The sequence below is a fragment of the Anolis carolinensis genome, chromosome 4 (assembly GCF_035594765.1).
Source record: "Anolis carolinensis isolate JA03-04 chromosome 4, rAnoCar3.1.pri, whole genome shotgun sequence".
NCBI lineage: Eukaryota > Metazoa > Chordata > Lepidosauria > Squamata > Dactyloidae > Anolis > Anolis carolinensis.
Genome location: NC_085844.1, coordinates 224,160,442 through 224,180,929, shown reverse-complemented (window position 1 = coordinate 224,180,929; position 20,488 = coordinate 224,160,442). Strand labels below are relative to the sequence as shown.

The following is a 20,488-nucleotide window of genomic DNA, read 5'->3' as shown; positions in this document are numbered from 1 at the left end:
CACTTGCAAACTACAATTCCCAGGTGTTCCAGGCCCTCTCTCCTCTTAACATTCCCCACCCCCTTTTGTCCTCACTTAGAATCATAGCGTCATTGAACAGTAGAGTTGGAAGAGACCTCGTGGGCCATCCAGCCCAACCCCTTCTGCCAGGCAGGAAGACACCATCCAATCCCTCCCAACAGATGGCCATCCAGCCTCTGCTTAAAAGCCTCCAAAGAAGAAACCTCCACCACAGCCCGGGGAGAGAGTTCCACAGCTGAACAGCTCACAGTGAGGAAGTTCTTCCTAATGTTCAGGTGAAATCTCCTTTCCTGTAGTTTAAAGCCATTGTTCAGTGTCCTAGTCTGCAGGGCAGCAGAAAACAAGCTTGCTCCCTCCTCTCTATGACTTCCCCTCACATATTATACATCATGTCTCCTCTCAGCCTTCTTTTCTGCAGGCTAAACATGCCCAGTTCTTCAAGCCACTCCTCATAGGGCTTGTTCTCCAGACCCTAGATCATTTTAGTTGCCCTCCTCTGACCATCTTGACCAAACTTTCATACAGTATGTGAATTCTTGGAAGGTATGAGAAGTTTAGAGAGAAGGAGGGAGGAAGAGGTTTGAATTTTGGACTCCAATTGTGGCTTGATTCCCCACTCTGCCACCCACTTGGGCAAGTCACACACTCTCAGTCCAGAAAAGCCAATGAAACAGGAAATAGCACTTTCAAACCAGGAACTAATTTCCTTATTCAGAGGCTGATGGCCATCTGTCAGGAAGGATTTGATGGTGTACTATGATTTCTGTTCCTGGGTGATAAATGTCATTTCCTAATTGGTTCTGTCATAGAAACATGGCAAAATCTATGACACTGCCTGAACTTTGTGCAAGCGACATGGATGGAACATATTATGGTTTGGTCCACCAATTTAACAAAGTTTCAGCCACAAAAACAAAGTTTCTGAAGTAGAACAATGACTTTCACAGTAAAGACAACTCAATGAAACAGGAAATAAGACTTTCAAACCAGGAACAGATTTCTGCAATTATTAAAAAATGGTTTATTATAAAAGCTATGAAAATTCGCCAAAAATCAGAGGATAAGGGAAACGTTCCAAATTTTGGTGAGCTATCAGTGTTAAATGTGTTCTACCACTGTACCAAGTTTGAAGAAGATCACTATTATGGCCCAATGATTTGGGATCTTGAGATTTGTATTTTGGTAAGACACTAGCACACTTTGGTGGGAAAAGCTAAAGATCTTGCAAAACTACAACTCCCATGATTATACAACATTGAGCCATGGCAGTTAAAGTGGCATCAAACTGCATCAGTTCTTCTGTGTAAATGCACCCTGACTTATATTTCAACATGATCAACAAGGCCCTACTGTTCCTTTCTGATGGGACAAGCAGGGTTAATTCACCTTTCCAAAGCCTGGAGAAGTTATGTTTTGGACTACAGCTTCCAGAATTGCCCAGTCAGCATGGCCAGTTGCTGTGCTAGCTGCTATTTGAGAGCTTTGAAGGGCAAAATATAAAGACTCAATAAGAGGTTTAAACCACTTCTCCAGATACACTGCAAATGCATTTTAGAATACTGAAATACTTCTATCTGAGATTTTAGTGAGCCGTCATTGGTTGAATTGAACTGTCATTGGTTGAATTTGAAGTAGACTGCTGCCTGGTGTGTCTGCCTCTTTGGGAGGGTCTGGGAATGGAATAAGGTCAAGGTTGGGTGGTTGACAGGATTATCCCTGGGGACATGATTCCCAGGTTTGAGATACTTGGATTCCCGAATGCCTTGATGGGTCCAGGGATTTAGACAGTGGGTGTCCTGAAGATATGACAAAGGGGTGAGAAGGTGGTTCAATGTTTTTTTTCTGTTTAGTTGGGGAATTTTGGAGGCAGGGCAAATCAGCGGGGGCTTATTGTGGTGCTTGTGCAACTTAGGGCCAGACCCTGGAAGGGAGGCTCAATTTGTTTTTGGAAATTGGGAGAGGCAGCAAAGGAGTGGCCTCATGAGGCAATTCGCCCATTCCTTGTTTTGGGGGTCTCCTGTTTGATAACAGGGTCTACACCTACACACACTACTGTGCATTTCAGGCCCTATTTCAGAGTACCCTGTGATTTTGCTTATTCTAGTGTAATGTCCCTAAAGCATTTGTGCGCATTCATGCCAGGCATCATTTAAACATTGTTTTTGAAATGCTTTCTATCCACATTAAATGATCAGTTTAGATGTGTCCCAGAGTTCGAACCCTTGCTTGGTCATGGAAACCCATTTGCTGACCATGGGTAGTTCACACTCTCTCTGGCCCCATCTACACTGCCATATATTCCAGTATCTGATGCCAAATTATCTGCCTTACATCATGGCAGTGTAGACTCATATAATCTGGTTAAAAGTAGATAATCTGGGATCAGATACTGGACTATCAGTTCAGTTAGGCAATTCCTCGTTGTCTGAGTATGATGGCCTTCCAAGTGTAGTGTCTTGGCAGTGGATACACAGGTAACTGTGAAGCCCTATTCTTGACCCACATGTTCTTCCACAGTGAGGATATTGGTTTCCAGATGGAAGGCGGTACTGGTCAGGGTTGGCTTGATATGCCTTCCTCGTGATGCCTTCATCCTCCATTCATGCCTCTTCAAATTCCACAGCACTGCTGGTCACAGCTGATCTCCAGTTAGAGCCCTCAAGGGCCAGGGTTTCCCAGTTCTAGATGTCTATCTCACCCATGTTTAAGCCCATCTTTAAATCTCTTTTCCTGTCCACCAACATTACATTTCTGTTCTTGAGTTATGAGTACAGTAACTGCTTTGAGAGACGGTGATTGGGCATTCGGACAATGTGGTCAATCCAGCGGAGTTGATGGCATAGGAGCGTCACTTCATTGCTGGTAGTCTTTTCTTCTTCCAGCATGCTGATATTTGTCTGCCTGTCTTCTCAAGAGATTCACAGGATTTTTTTGGAAGCAACACTGATGGAATCGTTCCAGGACTTGAGTGTGATGTCTGTAGACCGTCCACATTTCACAGGTATATAGCAGGGTTGGGAGGACAATAGCTTTATAAACAAGCACCTTGGTATTCCTATGGATGTCCCAATCCTCAAACACTCTCTGCTTCATTGGGGAAAATGCTGCACTCGCAGAGCTCAAGTGGCTTGTGTTTCAGTGTCAATGTTGACTTTTATGGAGAGGCGGCTGTCAAGGTAGCAGAAATGATCAACATTTTCTAATGTTACACTATTAAGCTGTATTTCTAGCATTGCAGAAGGACTGGCTGGTGCCTGTTGGAAGAGCACTTTGGTTTTCTTGATGTTCAAGGAGAGGCCGGATTATATGGCAGTGCAGATCCACAAAGGAAAGCAATGGTAAATGGCTTCTGAACAAACTTTGCTAAGAAACCCTCATGTAGGTCACCATGTCACAAACAAGTTAAACCCATTACTATGCCTGCTACTTCTCATATGATGCCATAAAAGAAAGGACATCTCCCTCCACACTGCTGTGCCACCCTTTCTCTTTCTCTCTGCTTTATTGCACTCCTCCAGGTCAGAGGGAATCCCCACTGAGGAGGAAGGATTGTGTGGAGGGCTTTCCCAGCCTCACCACTTTCCCCCCAGGGAGACTAAGAAAGAGCTATTTAAGGACTGCAGAGCGGCACAGTTAAGGAAGCTTGTCAAAGGGTGCTGTTTCCTGTCTCTCTCTCTCAGCTGGCTCTTTGAAAGGGAAGCTGATTTTCTTTAGCAGATCAACAGAGGCTTCCCCCCAAAGAGGTGATTCAGCAAATAGTGACATAAGGGAAAAGCAGAGACAGAAACTCAGAGTCAGTTTTTCCCCAGAATGTAAATTTCACGCAGTGAAACACAACCTTTGCTGAATTGGGTAGATTTGTTGTTGTTCTTCTCCCAAGGGTGACTAATTTCAAAATGCCAAGATCAGACTGTATGGTTTGGATCAGATGGAAAAACCTACCAAGTGCTTATAAAAATGTGTTCTTGTTTTCCTGCTACAGCTAAAATTAAATTAGCCTAGATTGGAAGATCTGAGAATGATGATAGATCTTGAAATATTTTTGCACTGAACTAAGAATAAAGAAAGCAAGCTGCAACTGTGTACACACGCTTCCCTGTGCGGCTAAGTCTCTTTAAATTCAATGGGATTTACTTCTGAGTAGACCTCTATAGTACTACTTTGTAAATTACATTACTAAAAGCAATGGAAATACTCCCTGAGTAATTTCAAAGGTAATACTTAGTCTTTCAGTTTTCTAATGATTAAATTAAAACATTTACTTGGCAAAAAAGAAATGGCAGTGATCCAGGGAGCAATGTTAAAATTATGATTTTTAATGTAAGTTCTTATAACATTTGAAAATGACAAGCACACATATGCATCATGTTTTGTTGATTTACTCTATTTCATTCTGGTTTTTTCCAAGAGTAGAAGCCAAAATAGTTTACAGAAAGAATTGGCTAAAACCTAGGAATAAAATTTAAACAGGCAGAAAATTATGGGAAAAATTAGGAGAAGTGCTGTCAATCAAAGCTGGCCATTTTGGGCCGGGCTGTGGCACAGGCTGGTTAGTAGCCAGTTGCAATAAATCACTATGACCAAGAGGTCATGAGTTTGAGGCCAGCCCATTTCGGAGTGAGCACCTGACCATTAAAATAAAAAACAGCCCTGCTTGTTGTTGACCTAAGCAACCCTAAAGATAGTTGCATCTATCAAGTAGGAAATTTAGGTACCACTATGTGGAGAGGCTAATTTACGACACTACAAAAATCATCCAGCAGCGTTTGGAATTAGGAAGTCAGCATCACAGTGAATGATGAAGCAGCTGCTTCCCCTGTGGCCAGAATCAAGCATACCCTCAGGAAGCTGGAAGCTGGAGAAGGTTAAATTGCCTCTGTGTCTGTCTCTGTCTCTATATGGCATTGAATGTTTGCCTTGTATGTGTACATTGTGATCCACCCTGAGTCCCCTTTGGGGTGAGAAGGGCGGAATATAAATACTGTAAATAAATAACAAAATAAATAAATAATATGGACAAATAGCCTGACCAGCTTCCTATATGCCTCCAGCCTAGCAGTGGAGAGGCTGTGGTCTTTTGAGATACTGCTGGACTCCAGTGCCATTGACAAAATTTGATTTTGCACACGTAATGCAAATGTATTTCCTGTATACAGGCAGTTCCCAAGATAGGTTCTGTAGGTTTGTTCTTAAGTGTAATTTGCACGTAAGTCGGGACAGGTACATTTAAAGTGTAACTCCAGAAGCTAGATAGATACACACACATACACACAGAGTTACTTTTGGATAACATTGGGAAGGGTGTTTGTTTTGCTGTCTGTACCCAGATTCCAAAGATTTCACTTCACTTTCTGTCCCTGTGAGAATTTGATTTTGGAAAAAAAATGCTTGTGGAAACAAGGATTGGTGCTAAAGCTTCAGTGGATAATAATCATCACCTTTATTTATAACCTGCTCTATCTCCCTGGCGGGACACAGGGTGGTTGGACACACCTTTTCCCTATGATAATGCTTTCAGGAATGAATTTTCCTTTCTAGGGATAGATTTCTCCCATTTCCGGTTGACTTTCAGCCTACCCTACATTATTAGCAGACGTTGCCCAGTACTGACATATTGTACATATAAATGTTACATTGTTACAGGAGAGATACTGACAGAAGCAAAATAGTTCTGTAAGTATCAGTTTTCTCTACCCACTGAAAGACTATCAGGATTAAAGGAAAATGTCCACAACCCTATACTGGATTTTAATAGTGCTAAAAGAGACAAGACTAGATTGTCTCTTAAGGTGTGCCAGCACATGTCACTGTTTGCACCACTGTTTAAAGCAGATCTTCAGGACCGGGCGGTTAAGCATCATTGCCTGCCTGAAATCAATGGAAGTCTTTCCAGTGACTCAGGCACAAAGGAAAGACTACAGCTGGGCATGCACAAATACATCATTAACTAAACAGGTCATGCTGGGAACTTATCCTCAAATGGAAACAACAGGGATTTAGTAAGCATATTGGCACATAGCTTTATTTATAAAGTCTCATGCAGATATTTCTTTCGAAGTGTTCTCAAGATAAGGAGCGTCTGTTATTATTGGCATAGGTTCGATAGTATGATGTAGTATGCTGATTTTTTAAATAAAAAAAAACTAGGGTTTGCTTTCCAAATGTGTACTCACCTGAAAGTTAAATTACATTGAACACAATGAAATGAGCATTAAAATCTCCCATCAAAATCAGTGAAGCTTCTGGGTACATGGCAGTCATTTTTTTTATGAATTGTAGTAATTTAAGCCACCTGTTTTTAATTGGCTGTCTTTGGCGTAGTTGGGGGAAGTAAACATTTATTGACAGCCAAGTATACAGGCATGATTTAATTACCAGAGCCATCGTGATATTGGGCAAGAGATCTTAATACCTAAATGTATATGTTCCTATTCCGATGTTTGTTCAGTTTTTGGTACTGGTCATCGACCATTATATATATATATATATATATATATATATATATATATACACATACACACACACAATGAAATAAACAGATGCACTTAGTTTTATATTACTGAGTTAGTTTTCCTTTTTTGAGACTTTTGGCATGACAGGAAAGCCACAGGAGGAAGAGAATTTGAGATTACCATTTACTAGATCTGCTATGTGACTCACTGCACTAATTATACTGTATGCTCTTATCATGGAAAACTATAAAGAACCAGAAAACCAGCATGATGGTGTTGTTTGAGCATTGAATTGTGGAGACCAGGGCTTGAATCCCTGCTCAGCATGGAAATTCAGAGGGTGACCCTGGGTAAGTCACACTCTCTCAACTTCAGAGAAATCTTGCCAAGAAAACCCTGTGGTAGAGTCATCAGAGTCAACAAAGTTTGAAAATGATTTGAAGTCACACAAAAACAAAGAATACTTCTTCCTTAAGAATATGATGCTTAGGCTCCACTCCTATATATTACAGAATTACATGTCATTTTATATGTAGTTGCACTGCAACTCCCAGCATTCCTCACCATTGCTTATCCCGGCTAAGCCTTAGGACCCAACAACATCTAGAAGGCTGCATGACTCTCGGCTCTGCTATTCACACTGAGCAGTGAGTAAATTTCATTGAAGTAAACATGATTCCATTCTATGTACATTTACAGCAGTGGTTCTCAACTTGTGGGTCCCCAGGTGTTTTGGCCTACAACTCCCAGAAATCCCAGCCAGTTTACCTGCTGTTAAGGATTTCTGGGAGTTGAAGGCCAAAACATTTGGAGATACACAGGCTGAGAACCACTGATCTACAGTAAACATGGACCAACTGCAGCCCTCCAGGTGTTTTGGACTTCTGCTGAATAGGAATGGTGGGAGTTGAAGTCCAAAACACCTGGAGGAGCACAGTTTGAGAAACACTGCTCTAGAGCAGTGGTTCTCAACCAGGGGCCCCCAGGTGTTTTTAGCCTTCAACTCCCAGAAATTCTAACAGCTGGTAAACTGGCTGGAATTTCTGGGAGTTGTAGGCTAAAAACATCAGGGGACCCCTGCTTGAGAACCACTGCTCTAGAGGTTCAATTTGGCTATGGACTTCGCAGGCTTGGCTTCACTCAGTTGGTGTGGGAATAATATAGGACACTCTGAGAAAGCTGTACAACTTTCTTTGAAGACTTTTCTTAATCAAATCTACCTTTATCCCAATTCATACAAAGTTGAGAACTGCCACTAACACAAAATAAATACATGGCAAGACCTTTTACAAAAGCCTACAATGATGGGGCCAGGCAGATGTCCTTTGGTAATGCATGGAGTCACTGCGGAAAAGGCCCTCTCCCACCAACGTGCTCTATCTAAGAGAGAAACGAGTAGGAAAGGCATCCAGTCTACCTCTTCTCATTTTAAAAGTGTCCATTAGATATCAGTTGGATGAAACACACAGAGTAAAAGAAAGAAAGAGAAAGAGGGGATGTGAAGGCACGATCATCAAGTTTGCAGATGACACCAAACTGGGAAAGATAGCAAATATTCCAGAAGACAGGAGCAGAATTCAAAACGATCTTAACAGATTAGAGAGAGGGCTGAAACTAACAAAATGAAGTTCAACGGACAAATGCAAGATACTCCACTTAGGCAGAAAAATGAAATCCAAAGATACAGAATGGGGGACGCCTGGCTCGACAGCAGTATGTGTGAAAAAGATCTTGGAGTCCTAGTGGACAACAACTTAAACATGAGCCAACAATGTGATGTGGTGGCAAAAAAAGCAAAATGGGATTTTGGCCTGCATAAATAGGGGTATAGTGTCTAGATCCAGGGAAGTCATGCTACCCCTCTATTCTGCCTTGGTCAGACCACATCTGGAATACTGTGTCCAATTCTGGGCACCGCAGTTGAAGGGAGATGTTGACAACCTGGAAAGTGTTCAGAGGAGGGCGACTAAAATGATTAAGGGTCTGGAGAACAAGCCCTATGAGGAGCTGCTTAAAGAGCTGGGCATGTTTAGCCTGCAGAAGAGAAGGCTGAGAGGAGACATGACGAGGGCCATGTATCAAGGTGTGAAGGGAAGTCATAGGGAGGAGGGAGCAAGCTTGTTTTCTGCTGCCCTGGAGACCAGGACGTGGAACAATGGCTTCAAACTACAGGAAAGGAGATTCCACCTGAACATTAGAAAGAACTTCCTCACTGTGAGAGCTGTTCAGCAGTGGAACTCTCTTCTCTGCCTTGGAGTGTGGTGGAGGCTCCTTCTTTGGAGGCTTTTAAGCAGAGGATGGATGGCCATCTGTCGGGGGTGCTTTGGACTGGATGACTCACGAGGTCTCTTCCAACTCTGTGATTCTATGTATAGCAGAAATAATGACTGCCTCAATGCCTGCTGTAGTGTGACCCCGCTTGGTTTCCAGACGGCGCATGCGTACAACTCGGCCCCGACTCTGGTGACGTCACCCCTCCTCTTCGGGGCCGGCTTTGCCCCTCCCTCCCCGATCTTTGTCACTCCAGTCTTGCAGGCGGGCGCTTCTCTGTCTGCCCGCCCGCCCGCCTGCCTGTGTGTTGGTTGGCGCGCCCGCCCGCCCCCTTTCCCTTCCCAGCCATACTACGACGGAGCCCGCCCCCTCCGGCTCTACGCTGGTTCCGTGGCGTCGCTTCGTCCCCCCGCCTCCTCCACGCAGGACTCAGCCACAGTCGCGGCCTCGGCGGTAGGAGGAGAGAGAAGAGGAGGCGAGTGCAGGTAGGCTGCCCCTGGTCCCGATCCCGGCGGCGTCTCCCCCTTTCCCGCTCCACGCCCCCTGAAACCCCGCGGAAAAACTCCTTCGCACTCCGCCGCACTCCGTCTCCCTCTCGGCCCCGCTTTCTGCCCGGCTGCCTGCCTTCCAACCCCAAGTCGCGCTGCCCGTGTTTCTCAGCCTTCCCCGAGTCTCCTTCCCTCCCCATCTCGCATCTTCTGACTTCGCACCTCTTGCCCCACCGAAAGCCTTCCCTTCCCGAACTCCAATCTGTTTTCTTTTTCTTTTCTTCCTTATCACACACCCCTTGGGATTGTGTGATCTCCCACTCCTGGTCCTCCAGCTTCTTCTTCTCCCCCTTTTACCACCTTCCCAATCTCTGTTGGTTTTTTTTTTCAGTTCCTTAACACAGGCCCTTCCACAGTGTCCTTATATCCCAGGATCTAATCCCAGATTATCTGCTTATCCCAGATCTAGTAGTGCGGACTCATATAATCTAGTTTAAAGCAGATACACACACACCCCACTCTTGGGTTTGTATGAGCCTTCTTCCCCCATCCATTGGGTCTTTCCTTTGAGAGGGCTTCACACACCACTCACCACATTCCCTCTTGGTATTTCAGATCCCACAACTTTCCTCCCCCTCCCAGTCTCTTTTCCAATCTATAGGAGTCTTTTTTCTCTATTTCTTAAGCCCCTTCTTCGGCTTGTGTGACCCCACTTTCCCTTGACCCTCTTCTCCCCATTAACATCTTCCAATCTATATGAATTTTGCCTCCCCCTTCCATCCCCATTATTACTTTCCCAATCTGAGTCTTTAGCTCCATTACAAGAGTCCCAGACAAATGATAATGTTCCCAGACTAATGAGAAACTGCAAGTCGCTTCAGGTGTTAGAAAATTGGCCGTTTGTAAGGACGTTGCCCAGGGGACGTCCAGATATTCTACCATCCTGTGGGAGACTTCATGTCCCCAATGGGAAGCTGGTGCTGACAGACAGGAGCTCACCCCACTCCTCAGATTCAAACCACCAGACCTATTGGTCAGCAGTCCTGCTGGCACAAAACTTTAACCCACTGGTTCTGAACCCAGTCGTTCTCAACCAGTTTACCAGCTGCTAGGATTTCTGGGAGTTGAAGGCCAAAACATCTGGGGACCCACAAGTTGAGAACCACTGGTTTAACCCATTGTGCCACCAGGGGCTCCACTAATAAATAATAATAATAATAATAATAATAATAATAATAAAATCAACTTTATTTACATTGAAATAAATGGAAAAATAACACATGAAGCAATAATGAGATATTACCACCAAGTTAGACAACACACTAAAATTACATTTAACTCAACTATTATATCAAAACTTAAAAGTATTTGAAATTAGTAAAAAATTTAAAACATTAAAAAGTTTAAAAGGCTATAAATACTCTATGGGTCTTTATCTGTTACTTATTTCTCCCCTGGGTTTTCCACCTTTTCTCCCCATTTCTACCTGCAAGGGCCCCATTTCCTTCCAAACACTCCCATCCTGTTGTGTCCCCCCAACTTCATCACGCACCTGCTTTTGCCATATCAACACCCACCCACCGAAATCTCTTTCCTAACCTTAAATTGTATGCTTTCATGTGGCCTGCAGACTTGATTATTTATTTCCCTGTGCCACCCCTAACAGAATTGTATCACCTCATCTCCTGAGCACTCTTTTTCCCTTGTGTTTTTTGGCTCTCCCAATCCCAGCTGTACTTTTGTCATCTGGCCCCTGGGTTCACCCAGCCTCTTCCTGGGAGTTTTCTGAACTTCTGTCCTTCTCTCTTCCCCCCACCTCCCACACACTAGTGTGAATTTCCCACCCTTTTTTCCTGCTGGTGAAATATCACTAACTCACTTCTTTAGCAATCTTTGATTCCGATAACTCTGTCCCTTGTTTGTCAATAACAAGAGAGTTATAGGCACTGCTTTGGTTTAACCTCTTGAGGTTTCTGGCTTTTCTATCTCTTTTGTTAATCAATTACTACTGTTCTCCCTTGTCCTGCATTCCTCACTTTCAGGACCTCATTTCCTATTTATATTTCTCACTATGATGTACTTTTAATTTCATACTTGTTGGAGTGCTCTCTTTCTCTTTTGTTCTTGGTTCTGATCCACATTTGTTAGTTGCCTGTTTGCTTTTGAATTGTGAAAGTAACTATACTGTAAGGATCACAACCAAATTCAGCTGTGCATGAGGTGCCTGAAACTTTTGAAAAAAAGTTATGTATACAAATGTTGGTTTATATTTGTTTATTTTGAAAATATTCAAGGTTTTTTTGAGGGAAATACAAGGTTTTTGAAAAAACAACTCCCTATTCACCATTTAATTTAAATGGTGAATAGGGAGTTCTTTTTCAAACACCCTGTACAGTATTATACACCCAAATTTATAATATTATCAGAATTATTATGATTGTCATCATAATCTCTTTATTGTGCCCACCCTGCTCCACTTTCAAGGTTCTGGACCTGATTTTTCTGTCTGCCATTGACTTTTAGGAAGCTGTGGTCCAATTTCCTCTTCTATTACAGTAGTAATTCTTCTTTGGAAGAAGAAAGCAGAACTTTGAGAGCAGTTTAATCTCTGAATATACGAGAGAGTGGGTGTTAGTAACTGTGGGACAATCACCAAAGTGGACCTTTTGGATCTGCTAGGGTTTAGTTCCAGGACACACACTCATGAGTGTATATCAAAATCCATGGATGCTCAAGGTCCAATTACATGCAATGGTGTAAGAAACTAGTGTTCCTTATAAAATGGCAAAACCAAGCTTTGCTTTTTGGAATCCTTTTTTCACTTGCGGAGGGAATATTTTCAAGCTGTGGATGGAGGAATCCATGGATGCAAAATCTCTGGATATGGATGAGCAACTATATTTAATAACTAACATATTCAGTGTGGTCATATGGGTTTCTTTAATGACATGCATAAAATAAACTACATTAAAATCATGCTCCAGCTGATAGGTAGGAATGTTCTTTGGGAGTGAGTACACAGGATCGAAGATGAAAAATGTAAACTGTGTAAATGTACACTAAGATTCCTGTATCCACAGGGAATACGTTCCTGGCTGGACTGTGGTTACCTGAAACTGTGGATATACTACCAAATGCTATCAAATGACCTGAATTTGAATCTCAGCATCTCACACAGCCCCCTTGGAAAACCTAGAAAGACCATTTTTCCTCAGATGAAGGTAAGTGAAACAGTAGATATGGGTTCCACGGTTACAATGGTCTTACTGTGAATGGAAATAATGAATATGAAACGCAAAATGTAAAGTCTGTGATAGTTTTCCTCTGTATAGTGACCCACTCTAGGCCTAGCGAGACAATATATCATGTGTTTGATAAAGTGGACCCTAGTTCATGACAGTTTATGCTGTAGTAAATATTTTTAGTTTTCAAGTGCCACAAGATTCTTAGTATTTCTACAGAGGTAAGACTTTTGACATATATTGAGGTTTTTAAAACGCTTTTCCCTAGAAACCTTCATAGAGAAGACACTGTGGTTAAATAAACAGACACATGGCACAGGAATGTCTTGGAACACTTTGCACACCAGTGTTTTTTGGCAGGGCTATATTTACTATTTAAAATGAGATGTATATTTTGTGCAAGGAATACCTCTTAGATTACATAAGTATGTAAATTATCCTGCCTTGCTTTACTTTCAGGTTTTAGAATTTCATATCTATGGAGTTGTTTCTCCTCCTCCCCTTGCTTTCCCACATTATAAAATTCCTCCTAAACATTTATTTTTGATCAGAAGGACTAGAAGTTTGCATTTTACAAATGAAACCTGAGATTCCCTTGAATGCCATATACTTGTGACTGCCTGGGGTGATGTGTGTAAGCCACAAGGATCTAGGAGTACTTTATGAAATTATTAAATATAAATTGTGTTCATTGCTTTTAAGCACTTCACATTCACAAAGCAATGTGAATAAAACTTGAATGAATGAAACTTTAATTATAGCCCACCCTATCTCCCCGAAGAGACTCATGTGCAATAGGAAAGTTTAAAACAAAGGAAAACATTGCAGTATTGGCAAATAATCATGAGAAGATGCTCTTAGGTATGTGTGGCAAAGGTTACTCTGGCTGATCAAGAGCTTATACTCAGACACTACAACGCAAGTAAGATGTGGTGTACAAGGCTATTGCTGTATGCAGATGATGCTGCCCTCATATCCTACACCATGGTAGGACTCAAGCCAGTGCTGAGGGCATTCTATGAATATTGTGAGGAAAATCGGCTAAAGATAAACTACAGTAAAACCAAAATCATGATTTTCTCAAAAAAGCGAGCCAGACATAACTGGTATATAGGAGAAAACTTAATACAACAAGTTTCTTCTTTTAAATACCTGGGGGTGACCTTTCAGGCCTCAGGTTCCTGGGGATGTCATCAAAAAATGGCAATACAAAATGCTTTATCCAGTAGTAAAGCTATAATATGCTTTTTCTACACAAAAGGTGGTCAATATATCCCCGCTGCAATAAAGGTTTTCCAAGCAAAGGTAACAGCCCAGCTACTTTATGCAATTCCTGTTTGGATCACAGGCTTCTCATCTAAAGCTGAACAAGTTCAATCAGGGTTCCTTAGAAAACTGTTCGCTGCCCCCAATTGTGTTCCATCTGCTGTTTTAAGACTTGAATCAGGAACAGCCTCATTGGAATCAACAGCTTGGTATGTGTGGTAATTACATTGAAGGCAGTGTTGAAGAAAAAGGTCTCACCTAAATACTTGTGCACCAGGAACAAGGTGGAGGTCATAGGAGGGAATTGTGGAAGCACCAGTTCTGGAGATCTCCAGTTCCCACAGCACTTATCTCTTGTGTCTGCTAGACTAATCTTAAATACAGTTTCTTGAGCTGGGTTTCCAAGGCAGGTCCTGACATACAGCAAAATTAAATGGGTGAAAGGGATCCTTCAGATTGTCTGATGCCAACTCTTTTTAAAAATGAAGACCAGAATTTTACTGGAATATCTGTCAAGAGTAGCATAGGATTGCTTCATGCCACAGTGTATATTTGTACAGTGGGCCTTTGGTATCTGCTGGAGTTTGGATCCATGCCATGGGCACCTAAATACAAGGTTTGGTTTGGGATATTAAAAAATATTTTCACACTGGATACTTGAATGAGTGGATATGGAATCTATGGAGAATCATTATCTATCCACTTACCTGCATAGTATATTTTGAATGACCCCATTATTTCTGATAAGCAGCTGGCAACTCCGTTTTTGTTTTTGCATAGTAGTGTTAACTTCCCACAAGTACGCAACAACCATTGAAATAAGTAGCAGCTTTTTTCTAGGCTCTTTCTCCTTAAAATGAAAAGTAAATATTAATTACTTGGTTTAATGCTGATGCTTCAAAACAACCAAACTCTTTTCCCCAATTGTTTATAACTGCTCAGTTGTAAATAATTGCGTACAAATATTAGTTTTTGACTCTGTTGCTTGGACATTCCACAAGTGGGCAGCTGGCTTAGAACCTGAATAACACAACCACTTCTCTTTCTGAGGACACTATGATTTTAACAGGAATAAAAATTGTTTTTCTCCAGTGGAAATTTCTACAGAGAAAATCCATGCTGAATGTCATGTCTCCAGTCTTTGCTCAGCTTTTGGAAATTTGGAAACCGCATCATACGTTGCATATGATCGTGAAACACTTTTCTTTTCATGCAGTTGAGGACTTGTGGCAGTGTACCTGACACTTTTCTAAAAATGTGCCCCAGCTGCTTGTTTTTCTTCATGGAAGAAAAATTATAGAAATGTGCATGTGTGGTGCCAGCATTGATAAGGTAGCTGAGAGCAATAATGTCTGGGACAAGTAGTTGGGCAAGAGCAAGGTAAACTTTGCCATCTATTTTTTCCAGTTGTGGCTGGCTTCCATTAAAACCAAAATGGAATTGTATGAGGAAAGTTGTGTTCAACATAAACATATATTTTACATATGAAAAGAAGCTTAGCCATACCCATCTGAATTTCTCATTTGCATAATAGGAATAATAACCTCATAATTCTGAGCCAGCATTGACAGTGGACAAACGGATGAGGACGATGCTAATGCTAATCTGGATTGTCATGTTGGGAAAGGCCACTCTATTTGTTTACTGTGATAACAGATAAGGACACAAGGCACATAGACAGTGACATCTGGTTCATAGCTTGGGACAAATGTGGTTTTGGCTATAATTTCCAGAATGATGTAAACAACATAGAATTAGTCTTAAGAATTAGTCTTTAAATGTAGCTTTTACAAACTCTGATTCTAGGCTTTCAATTCTCTCTTTAGTAGAATTACCTGGTTTGAGGGGAAATATAAAATATAGCAAGGAACAGCGGTAATAACAAGCTGCAGAAGCCATAGCTAATTTGAAGATTTCGAAGCAATTCAGGTTTCTGTTCACCCTAAATTAAATTCCAGAGTTTTGCCTCCTTTAATGTGAATCAGAGCCAACACGGCGGAGATGTGGGACTGTTTTAATCTTGCCTTCTGTGAGATTTGACTTGATGGCCTAGGCAGCCAGAATCTTATTGGATTCAACGACTTCCTATTTGCACAAAGCTATGTTCCAGATCTTAAGAACTGAAAATGTTTGAGGGGGATGCCAATCCCAGATGGAAAGAGCATGTGTTGGGCTGCTGCGTCACTTTCGCTTGGATGGTTAACATTTCTAGGAAATTACTGGCCTGGGACTATAATGTTTTTCAAAATTCTCCTACGGTTTTTTGTAAGGGGTTCTTTGTAAAATCGAATACTTACATTCTCTTCAAATTTTTCCTCTCCCTCCATTTTTTCCTCTTTATTTATTTCCTCTCAAAACTGTTTTTGGTCACAGATTTTGAGAACAAACATAGTGTAACCATTTATTTTTTCAGACTTGAGGATTTTTTTAACCATCTCTAATTTTAATTTAGTTTGTTCTGTGTTCTTTCCATGTGAACACTTCTATTATGTTAATCCAAAACTCTGGATCATTGTGTCCTAAGAAACTTTTATGGTTAGTTCTCCATGGACCAGGAGAAGCCAAACTTTCCTCATGTGCTTGAACTTGTTATTTTGAAAGAATTGGATTGATACATGTGCTGTGTTTTACAAGGGGGGCGGGAAGCTAATTTAACTGGAGCAGAGAATCAACAAGGAAAGGAATAACATTAATTTAGAAGATTGCCTTGATGGTAGAAGACTTTATTAATTATAATCATAGTGATTAATTTGGCTGGATTTTGTTCCTTTACAAACGTAGTTCATGATAGTTTGGCATCATGATAGTTTGTCCATATTTGCATTTCTTCTTCCCTTTCTTATAGTGCAGTCCTTAGTGGGATTGTGGAGGTACAAAGCTGGTGAAATTGTTTTTAGTTTTTGATGTGGGATGGTAGAAAAGTGCACCCAGTTACACCAGGGATGGGAATCAGGCAACTATCAATATGTTGTTGGGCTGCAACTCCTAGCAGTTCTTGCCAGCATAGCAAGTCCAGATCTACAACAATTTGTGTGCTCTGTGACCTATATCCCTATATTATGCCTTAGATGTTCAAGTTTCTAGTATTTCCAAAGCCACAGGAAAACTGGATGTGAAAGTCTGCTGCTTGAGACCCTGGAGAGCTGTTGCCAGTGAAAGTTAATATTAGGGTAAATTTATAAATTCTGTTCCACTGTGGCAGCTTCTTATGTTTAATTGGTTTGATTAAAATAATAAGCAGGAAACAGCATTTAGGATGAAATTGTCAGTTCTCAAAAGTGAAGAAATGTGAGCAGTCTGTTCTCTCGGGGACCTGCTTTGGGGCTGGAGTTTTTAAATTAAATCAAAAATGACCTGCGTTTAAGGATTTCTGTGAGATGTTCAGGTTTATTGGGCAGGTCAGGGATGAAACTGAATTTGAGACTGAATATTGAGATCTGAAAAGTTCCAGGAGGATCTCTCTGCACTGAGCAAATAGGCATTAAAGCAGCCAATGATATTCAATGTAAGCGAGGTGATATATACAGGGGCAATATATCTCAATTTTACATATGTACCAGTGAGATCTCAGCTGGCAGTGATGGCCCAAAAGAGAGAGAGAACTCTTGAGAGTGTAGTGGCAAACTTGAAGAAAATGACCTAAGGTGGGACTGCTGTTAGAAAAGGAATAAAAACAAAAACAACAAGTACGTGGTGAATCCCTTTCTGGAATACTAGCACTTGCCACCTCATCTGGAAAAGAAGATTGTCAAACCAGAAAAGATGCAGAAAAGGGCAACCAGTATTATCAGAGGACTGGAACTACTCAATTGAGAGTGAGGCTATATATCTTGACAATGTTTAGCTTAGAAAAAATATGAGTAGAGACATGATAACCTTGCATAAAGTGATTCAGGGCTTTTCCCCTCATTCCTGCATAACAGAGGAGCATGCTTTTACAATTTCCTACCATTTAATTCTGGTTTAAAGTGGTGCAACAGGAATGGTGGGACAGATGAAAGGAAGCATTCATCTCATCATATAGTTAAACTGTGGTATTCATTTCCAGAAAATGTAGCAATGGCTGCTAACATAGATGGCTTTAAAGCGGGATTTGTCAAAGTCATGGACATTAGAGCTATTAATGTGCACAAGAAGATGGGTGTAAATCATTTCTCTTATCAGAGGCAATATTATTCTGTATAATAGTTGCCATGGAAAGTGAGATTGAAGATGTGGTTGCATTCATGTCCTGCTTTTGGGATGCCTGTAGACCAAATGTTTGGCCACAGTGGCCTCAGGTTTGAACGAGATGGCTCTTTTGTGTTGCATTTGTTTTGGGAATGACTCTGTGACTCAGTGGTTTATATACAGAAGGTGTCAACATCAATGCTTGTTAATTCCAGATAAATCTGGAGACAGACTCTACCTGAAACTCTGGGGAGCTTCTGGTGGTTACGGGAATCAATGTTTAGCTAGACAGATTTATGGGCCTGCTGAGTATAAGACAATGTCTATGTTACTACGCATTTCTTCTGTCAAGCTCTACAGCTGTGAATAATGTTTGTACAGGTAGTCCTCAAGTTACAAACATTTGACTTACAAATGACTTTTAAGAATGGGTTTGAGACAAAAGGAAGTGAGAGAAATCTACCACTAGGAAGAGACATTCACTCCTGAAAAAGTTATCATGGGGAAAAGTTATGTCTCAATTGAAGCTTTATCACTAATTCTTGTTTCCACAACCAGCGAAAATTTTCAAAATCCAGTTATCACAGGGACAGAAAGTGAGGTCTTTCTGAAAGCTGGAGTTATACCTAAAAATGTGCTTATGGCAACTTACGTACAAATTCAACTTATGAACAAACCTACAGAACCTATTTTGTTTGTAATTTGGGCATATATATATTGTTTGGGATATTTTAAAAAATATATTGGCTGCCCACAGCAACTTGGTTGTTGAGAACTTATTTTGTGGGGAATTGATGCTAACTTCATCTTCTTAGGACACCACTTCTATAAATTAAATTTTAAGTAATTAAAAAAACCCTAAAATAAATGTATTGAAAGAGGATTAAAAAAGAAGAATGGAAAGTTACCTCCACAATGGAATTTTGGACAGATAATATATAAAAAAACGCTTGGATGGGGGGGGGGGCAGGGAGCACAGTGGTGAAGGATAGAAACACATTTATACATTTAAAAGCTATAGTGGATGCAAAAAGATTTATGAGATGTAATGAATCCTACATGTTTGCTTTATAACAAATATATTTAATTGTTTTAGGATATCACTTCTAGATTTTTCCAAGTTAAAACGTATCTGATTTCCATGATTCTTGTATGATATGATATTGTTCTACACATCTTCATACAGGGTGGCCTTTTAAAATCAGTCACCCCAGAAAAAGATAGATAGATAGATAGATAGATAGAGTGCGCGAGCATGACGTAGTGGTTTGAGTATTGAACTAGGATTTTGGAGAGCAGGGTTGGAATCCCTGCTCAGCCATGGAAATCCACTGGTGACCTTGGGCAAGTCAACACTTTCTTAGCCTCAGAGGGAGGCCAAGACAAAACACCCCTTGATAGGTTCACTTTTGGGACAAACACCCATAGATCATATTTGACTGTAAAGTAGGATACTATATATATTGTTAGTCCCCAGGGACACAGACAACCATCTTATGGTCAAGAAGATTTCAATGATACATACTTTTCCTTTGTTGGAGTCTCACGTGATGCAGCTAACATTGTGTGGTTCATTGCAGGTTTGTTTGTTTGTTTGCTTGTTTTTAAAGTATATTATAAATCACATCTCATGGACCAGATGCTGTAAGGTGCTATTCACAATGGCAGAATACTTTGGTAATATTGTGGCTGGAACAACTGCCAAGACTAATTTGCCTTTTTAATATACAGTAGAGTCTCACTTATCCAACATTCGCTTATTCAACATTCTGGATTATCCAAAGCAGTCTGCCACCAGCCCAACTGACGTTTTTACGGATTTAATTTCCGACAATGTTGTTACTGTAAGTTAATTTAATGCAATTCTATCTTTATTTGTAGTCAATTTGTTAGTAGTCAGTGTTTTCGATACATTGCGATGTTTTAATGCTAAATTTGTAAATACAGTAATTACTACATAACGTTTATTGAACTGCTTTTTCTGTTGATCTGTTGTAAAACATGATATTTTGGTGCTTACTTTGTAAAATCATAACGTAATTTGACGTTTAATAGACTTTTCCTTAATCCATCCTTATTATCGAACATCCTTTTGGCCCGTTTATGTTGGATAAGTGAGACTCCTGTATGTATGTGTGTATAAAACCCACCCACAATCTCAACTTAATGCACATGCAGTTACAAACTAAGAGACATAAAAATACACAGGAAGCTAACAAATACAAATCAGTACTTGAAAAAATGTTTGATTTGGTACCGCAGGGAGGGAGGGAAGCATCACAAAATATGGAATGATGCTTCAGACTTTGTTGCTTTTCATGCCATATGTTGCCAGCCAAACTGACTTATGAGTAAATGTATGGTACCAGTAAATGTGAAGATACGTCTTTTCATGCCATGATGGAGTCTTTATAAACATCCTTGTGCAGTAAAACCAAGGACAATGGCCTTGAGGGAAAAGAAAATCTGATACTGGGTCCTTTTAGCAGATGTGCACAATTCTTGCAGGTTCGTCCAAAGAGGCGTGAGTCCTTGACATATAGTTTCTTGAGTTTTACTTAGTTTTGCTAGTTTGTCA

At 40.8% G+C, this 20,488-nt stretch overlaps 1 protein-coding gene across 2 annotated transcripts in view; it reads left to right on the top strand.

Annotated features, from left to right (window-relative positions):
- The first annotated feature begins 9,074 nt into the window (after positions 1-9,074).
- zhx3 (zinc fingers and homeoboxes 3) overlaps positions 9,075-20,488 on the top strand; it is a 61,461-nt gene continuing 50,047 nt past the window's right edge. For both annotated transcript variants that reach the window (XM_008117590.3, XM_016996191.2), the window contains exons 1-2: positions 9,075-9,229; positions 12,313-12,453. The gene's annotated coding sequence lies outside the window, so the exon portion shown is untranslated. The remainder of the gene's footprint in view (positions 9,230-12,312; positions 12,454-20,488) is intronic.